Source organism: Scyliorhinus torazame, chromosome 1, assembly GCF_047496885.1.
Source record: "Scyliorhinus torazame isolate Kashiwa2021f chromosome 1, sScyTor2.1, whole genome shotgun sequence".
NCBI lineage: Eukaryota > Metazoa > Chordata > Chondrichthyes > Carcharhiniformes > Scyliorhinidae > Scyliorhinus > Scyliorhinus torazame.
In genome coordinates, this window is record NC_092707.1 from 57,879,569 (window position 1) to 57,887,260 (window position 7,692).

Genomic DNA, 7,692 nt, shown 5'->3' on the forward strand with positions numbered 1-7,692 from the left:
GCTGAAGATCCCGGACCTGGACTCGCATAAGCTGATCATTTTGGGGGGGGACGGGACGGGGGGGGGGGGGGGACACGACTTTATTACGGTTATAGATCCGAGATTGGATCGGGCAAGTTCGAAGACAGGGAGGGTGGCAGTTGAGGCGAAGGAAGTAAAAGGGTTTCTGGAGCAGATGGGAGGGTAGATCCGTGGAGGTTTGGACGGCCAAGATCGAAGGAGTTTTCCTTTTTCGCCCATGTTCACAAAGTGTACTCTGGGATCGATTTTTTTGTTTTGGACAGGGCTTTCCTGGCGGGGATGTTAGATGCCGAGTATTCGGCGATTGTTGTGTCGGACCATGCCCCACACGTGGATTTACGGGTCAGCAAGGAGGGGGGCCGGCGCCCGCATTGGGGATTAGATGCAGGCCCGTTAGCGGATGAGCTGTGAGGGAGGCCATCCAGAATTATGTGGAGATAAATGATACGGGGGACGTTTCGGCAGCAATGGTGTGGGAGGCGCTGAAAGCAATGGTTAGGGGGGAGCTAATTTTGATACGGGCTCATAGGGAGAGGTGGAATGGGCAGAGATGGATAGGCTGGTTCAGGAGATACTCCAGGTGGACAGAAGATATTCTGAAGCCCCGGAGGCAGGGCTGTTGAAGGAGCGGCAGAAGCTGCAGATGGAGTTTGGTCTGGTATCCACAGGGAAGGCGGTGGGGCAGTTGTGGAAGGCGAGAGGGGCAATATAAGAGTATGGTTAGAAGGCCAGTTAGGATGCTAGCACACCAGCTCAGGAAAAGGGAGGCGGCCAGGCAGATAAGAGTGAAGGACAGAGGGAGGAACATGGTCTTGGACCCAGCGGGGGTGAACGGGGTGTTCAAGGAGTTTTATAGTCGGCTGTATGAATCGCAGCCCCCAGCTGGGGCGGGTGGGGGGGGGGGGGGGGGGCGGGGATTGTTGCTAACTTTTGGTTGGTTCAATTGGCTCTGTTTTATAACCTTTGCTCTGGAGTCGCCAGGTATCTTTATGATACCGCCACGAGGTTCAAATTTGAGTAATGATCAATAACTCAATACACCAATTAGTAAGATTCAAATCAAAGCACATTTATTACACACAGTAAATCACTACTTGTGCATAAACTCTACTTTCTAAGCTATTTCTATCATTAACAGGCCAATACTTAGCTTCGGACTGGCCCACCAGGTTAGGGGATCAAATGGCCTTTCGTTCGGGTTCTGAGTCTGCGGGATTCAAAAGCTGGTATGGACTGGTAGCTCGGAGCGCCCATCTCGTAGCGAGCGTGGACTTGAGACTTACGTTCTTTGGAGGCATCTGGACAGGTCACTGTCAAGGGTTGGTTCGCGTTGCTGAGTGACCCTGGCGCTCATTAGTATGTAGATGGCCACTACATTATTGTGCAGATGGTTGCCGGTATTGATGCTGTCTGGGCTTTTGCAGAGTCTAATACACAGTAAACTTGCACATGCTAGTTTTTGCCTGCGTTGGCTGAATTTCCCTTCAGCCTTTGCTATTCTCCATTTTACGTTGGGAATTGGCCAACCGAGGTGGCTACAGGATGAGGCAGTTTTTGGAAAGGTTGAAGTTTCCAAAGGTGGATGAAGAGTTGGTGCTGGGGTTGGATCGGGATTGTAGAAGTAGTAGAGGGATTAGAGGCCATGCAGTCGGGTAAGGCCCCGGGACCGGACGGCTATCCAGTGGAATTTTACAAGAAATTTTCTGTGATGTTCGGCCCGCTGCTGGTGAGGGCATTTAATGAGGCAAGGGAGTGGGGTGTTCTTCCCCCAACAATATCACAGGCTTCGATGTCATTGATCCTGAAGCGGGAGAAGGACCCATAGCAATGTGGGCCATACAGGCAAATCTCCCTACCGAATGTCGACGCCAAATTGCTGGCCAGAATTCTGGCCTCGTGGATAGAGGACTGTGTTCCGGGGGTGATAGGGGAAGACCAGACGGGGTTTGTCAAAGGCAGGCAGCTAACGGCCAATGTTAGAAGGCTCTTGGATCTAATCATGATGCCCTCCGAGGGGAGGGAGGCAGAGGTGGTGGTCGCAATGGACGTGGAGGCCTTTGACCGGATGAAATGGAATTATCTGTGGGAGGTCCTGGGACGGTTTGGGTTTGGGCAGGACTTTGTTGACCGGGTTCGGTTGCTGTACCAGGCACTGGTGGCGAGTGTGCGGATGCACCGGGTGAGTTCAGACTACTTTAGATTGCACTGGGGGACAAGGCAAGGATGTCCCCTCTCCCCACTGTTGTTTGCCTTGGCTATAGAGCCATTGGCGATGGTGCTGAGAACATCAAAGGATTGGAAGGGTGTGGTGGTATGTATTAGGGGTATTAAGGTATCCTGGGATGCCGAGAGGCTATTGGTAGATAGACACTGGATCCCGATTGGATCAGCCGCCTGCTGGCTCCACCCAGTAAGGCGGAGTATAAGAGCCCGGGTTCTCCCAGCAGCCGCATTATGTAACTGTGCTGCTGGGGAACAAGTCTGCGTAATAAAACCATCGTTCGACTCCTTCTCATCTCGCCTCGTGAGTTATTGATTGTGCTACAATTTATTACGCAAACTTTTAAGGACATGGAGCTCCGAATCATGCCAGAGTGTCTGCGAATCAGCCCCCACGCGGCAATCGCAGCGGCCACTTTTAAACATTGGTTAGCGTGTTTCCAGGGATACCTCCGAACGGCCCACGGCATACCTACAGAGGAACAGAAAATCCAGTTCCTGCATGCCAGGGTGAGCCCTGATATCTACACGATCATAGAGCAGAAGATATCCCGACGGCGATCGCGATGCTGATAGGAATCTACGTTCGGCCCGTCAACCAGGTCTACGCACGCCACCAGCTCGCGGCGAGACGGCAGATCCCCGGGGAAATCGCTGGATGAATTCTACAATGCGCTGTTGATACTGGGGAGAAACTGCAACTGCCCATCGGTTGCGGCTAATGAACACACAGAGCTGCTGGTCCAAGTTGCGTTCGTGGCAGGTATGCTTTCATCCCAAATTCGCCAGCGATTGCTGGAAAGAGACACACTAGGCCTCAAAGAGGCACGGGCCCTTGCGGCCTCATTTGATGTGGCGTCACAGTACGCCAGCGCCTACGCTCCCAACCGCGCGGCAGCCCCTTGGGCATCGTGGACCCCCGCCGCGACCAAACCCCCGGGAGCCCCCGCAGGCCTGTGCTGCCAGAGCGGCAGATCACCCCGGCAGGGGGGGTGGGGGGTGGCGCTGCTACTTTTGCGGGCGGGGGAAAACACCCACGGATGCGCTGCCCAGCCCGCTCAGCCCTCTGTAAAGGGTGCGGGAAAAAGGGGCCCTTCATCGCTGTGTGCCAGGCCCGGGGGTAGCCGCAATCTCCGGGGGAGAACCTCAAAATCAGCCCCCCCAGCGATCCATGTGCAGCCGACGGGCACCGCCATCTTGGGTCCCGGACTCCATGCGGGAGGAATGGGCGCCGCCATTTTGTGCTCCCCCGGCAATGTGCGATCCATGGGCGCCGCCATCTTGTCCACCCCCGACCGCGTGCGACCCGTGGACGCCGCCATCTTGGCTGACGTCTAAAGACCCCGGGATGGATGGCCACACAGGGCCTGAAGAAAACGCCCCGGTGCAGCAACTACGACTGGCTTCTGTGACCCTGGACCAGTCGCGGCCCCGAACGCTCCAAACAATGATATTTGGAAACGGGTACGAGACGCCCTGTCTGATCGACTCTGGGAGCACGGAGAGTTTTATACATCCTGATAAGGTAAGACGCTGTTCCCTTCCGGTCCACCCGAGTAATCAAAAACATTTTCTGGCGGCGGGGTCCCATTCGGTAGAGATAAAAGGATTCTGCATCGCGTACCTCACGGTGCAGGGGAGGGAGTTCAAAAACTATCGGCTTTACGTCCTTCCCCACCTCTGCGCTGCCACACTCCTGAGATTGGATTTTCAGTGTAATCTCCAGAGTTTAACATTTAAATTCGGCGGCCCTATACCCCCACTCACTATCTGCAGACTCGCGACCCTCAAGGTCGATCCGCCTTCCCTGTTTGCGAACCTCACCCCGGATTGCAAAGCAGTCGCCACTAGGAGCAGACGGTACAGCGCCCAGGACCGATCTTTTATCCGGTCAGAAGTCCAGCGGCTGCTGAGGGAAGGCATAATTCAGGCCAGCAATAGTCCCTGGAGAGCCCAGGTGGTAGTTGTAAAGACTGGGGAAAAGCAGAGGATGGTCGTAGACTATAGTAAAACCATCAATAGGTACACGCAGCTGGATGCGTACCCTCTCCCCTGCATATCTGACATGGTCAATCGTATTGCACAGTACAAGGTCTTTTCTACGGTGGACCTTAAGTCCGCCTACCACCAGCTCCCCATTCGCCCAAGGGACCAAAAATACACTGCTTTCGAAGCAGATGTGCGGCTCTATAATTTTTTTATTTTTTTTTAAGGGTTCCATTCGGCATCACAAACGGGGTCTCAGTCTTCCAACGGGAGATGGACCGAATGGTTGATCGGTACAGTTTGCGGGCCACGTTCCCGTATCGCGACAACGTCACCATCTGCGGCCACGACCAGCAGGACCACGACGCCAACCTCTGCAAATTCCTCCAGACTGCAAACGCCCTGAATCTCACATACAATAAGGAAAAATGCGTGTTTAGCACCGACCATCTAGCCATCCTTGGCTACGTAGTGCGAAATGGAGTAATAGGCCCCGACCCCGAACGCATGTGCCCCCTCATGGAGTTCCCCCTCCCCCACTGCTCCAAGGCCCTGAAACGCTGCCTGGGCTTCTTCCCTTATTATGCCCAGTGGGTCCCCAACTACGCGGACAAGGCCCGTCCGCTAATCCAGTCCACGGTTTTCTCCCTGTCGACAGAGGCCCGCCAGGCCTTCAGCTGCATCAAAGCGGATATCGCAAAGGCCACGATGCACACAATCGACGAGTCCCTCCCCTTCCAAGTCGAGAGCGACGCGTCTGAGGTAGCTCTGGCGGCCACCCTCAACCAAGCGGGCAGACCCGTGGCCTTTCTTTCACGCACCCTCCACGCTTCAGAAATCCGCCACTCCTCAGTGGAAAAGGAGGCCCAGGCCATAGTGGAAGCTGTGCGGCATTGGACGCATTACCTGGCCGGTAGGAGATTCACTCTCCTCACTGACCAACGGTCGGTTGCCTTCATGTTCGATAATGCACAGCGGGGCAAGATCAAGAACGACAAGATCTTGCGGTGGAGGATCGAACTCTCCACCTACAACTATGAGATGTTGTATCGTCCTGGAAAGCTGAACGAGCCTTCCGATGCCCTATCCCGCGGCACGTGTGCCAACGCACAAGTGGACCGTCTCCGAACCCTCCACGAGGACCTCTGCCAGCCGGGGGTCACTCGGTTCCATCACTTCGTGAAGAACCGCAACCTGCCCTACTCCATCGAGGAGGTTAGGACAGCCACCAGGGACTGCCAGATCTGCGCAGAGTGCAAGCCGCATTTCTACCGGCCAGATAAAGCGCACCTGATAAAGGCTTCCTGTCCTTTTGAGCGCCTCAGCCTGGACTTCAAAGGCCCCCTCCCCTCCACCGATCACAACACGTACTTCCTCAAAGTGATTGACGAATACTCCCGGTTCCCATTCGCCATCCCCTGTCCCGACATGACCGCGGCCACGGTCCTCGGCACCATCTTTACACTGTTCTGTTTCCCCGCCTAAATACATAGCGATGGGGGGTCCTCTTTCATGAGCGACGAACTGCGTCAATTCCTGCTCAGCAAGGGCATCGCCTCGAGCAGGACGACCAGTTACAACCCCCGGGGGAACGGTCAGGTAGAGAGGGAGAACGGAACGGTCTGGAAGACCGTCCTACTGGCCCAGCAGTCCAGACGTCTCCCAGTTTCCTGCTGGCAGGAAGTCCTCCCGGATGCCCTCCACTCCATCCGGTCGCTGCTGTTGTTATTGAAAATATGGAAAGATGTGTCATTTGAAACATGGAAGTCTGGCAATATCTGGTCTGAGAGAAACATGAGAGGATACAGGGAAAGATCCCACAAAGGGTTAACAGCAGCTGCCAGGGAAGGATTGGTCAAGCAGGCTTAGCAAACAAGACAAACAGGATTTTGAATGAAGCCAAAAACAATGGCTCACACCTTCATTGAAAGTAATTATCTTAGTAAGGCGCTGGAAAAGAATGGATGAGGTTCAGTTGAATTTGGTGATAATTCTAGGTGTGAAAATTTGCTAAACCAGGTAAATTAAAGAAAACTGGAGACTATCACTCTACGAGAAACATAATTCAAAGCCTAAATCAAAGTCAAAATTGAGCTGTGGACACAATTGGAAAATAAAACTATAGAAATGACAGGAATTAAGAGTAACACCTCTTGAAGTCAAAGCATTTTGAACATCACAAAGGAAACAATGTAATCAGATCAATGAGATGAAGTCAAGTCAAAATGAATACTTAGTTGGATTAGACTGTTTAAATCAAAGATACTTTTTACAATCAAAGTTAAAGTTAATCAAGAGTTACTTTACAATAACGTCATAAAAACTTAACTGTTAGAAAGCGAATATAAACCTCGAGACCAGGGTAATGAGAACCTGAACTCAGAGGGAGAGAGAGAGAAGCAGAGAAGGAACAAGCAGCTAGAGTCAGATTGCAGTCAGCTCGGCCATGGGAAAGAGACAGGGCAAAGCAGCCAAGCTAAAATAGCTAAGTACATTGAAGGAAGACTAGAATTTAAAAAGTAGGCAGAGTCAGCTCAGAGTCAGCTTTCATATCTCGGTACGTGGAAAAGATAGGACACAGCAACTGAGCTCATCAGCGAATACATCTAAAGAAGACCAGATTTTTAAAAGATTGATTGTCAAGTTGGGCCTGAAGGTCCCTTCAACCAACCAGAAGGATCCAGAAGCAAGATCTTTTTACTTTTCTGTAAAGACAGTGATTGCACCTTTTAAAAAGAGAAAAAAATATATAATAATAAAATAACTTAAAAGTTTTAACCTGAAACAGTGGTTATTAGTCTACTTTACTTACTCAGCAATGCGGGACCCAGGATCGATGCTACTAAGTGGTAAGTAGATGAAATCTTCGGTGAAGGTATGGGTTATACCGGGGGATAACTTGAAAATATAGTTTGACCTGAAAAGCACCCACTGAAGCTTGTATCGGAGTTGGGGAGTTAGAATTCCTGATCACCATTTAGAATGTTAGCCCTTTTTGGTATAGGGGGACTTTAACACCTCCTTGTCTTCCCTAGGATGTCCTCCTCCGGAACGTCACTTCCGACCTTGCTAGCAGCCCCGGGACCCATCCTGCTCCGAAAGCATGTGCGGACGCACAAATTGGACCTTATGACTGTGGTTCGTTCTTTACCCTTTAACCTGTGGACCCAGCCCTTAACACTATCTTGGAGAGGCACTCAGCACATGGTGTCTGTCTGAGTTGCTTGCCGTGGGCCCTGCGCCGTCTCCGGCTGGAATGAGTGGGAACTGTGGTGTTCCCCATTTTATAGTGCGTGTGCTCTTGCTTGTGATTGGCTGTGATGTTGCGTGTGTGTTGATTGGTCCGTTGATCTGTCCATCAGTGTGTATGTGTGTTTGCACCATGATGTTAACCTGAATATCATCACACATGGCTGAAATGAATTGTTTTTATGAGCAGCCAGTTTGCTGTGATTTGCAATGCAC

At 52.1% G+C, this 7,692-nt stretch overlaps 1 long non-coding RNA gene across 1 annotated transcript in view; it reads right to left on the bottom strand.

The window, feature by feature from the left end:
• Positions 1 to 7,464, bottom strand: part of LOC140408280 (uncharacterized) — a 69,871-nt gene extending 62,407 nt beyond the window's left edge. Inside the window, exon 1 of the long non-coding RNA XR_011940077.1 lies at positions 7,040 to 7,464. This is a non-coding gene — a long non-coding RNA (uncharacterized lncRNA). The remainder of the gene's footprint in view (positions 1 to 7,039) is intronic.
• Positions 7,465 to 7,692: the final 228 nt, after the last annotated feature.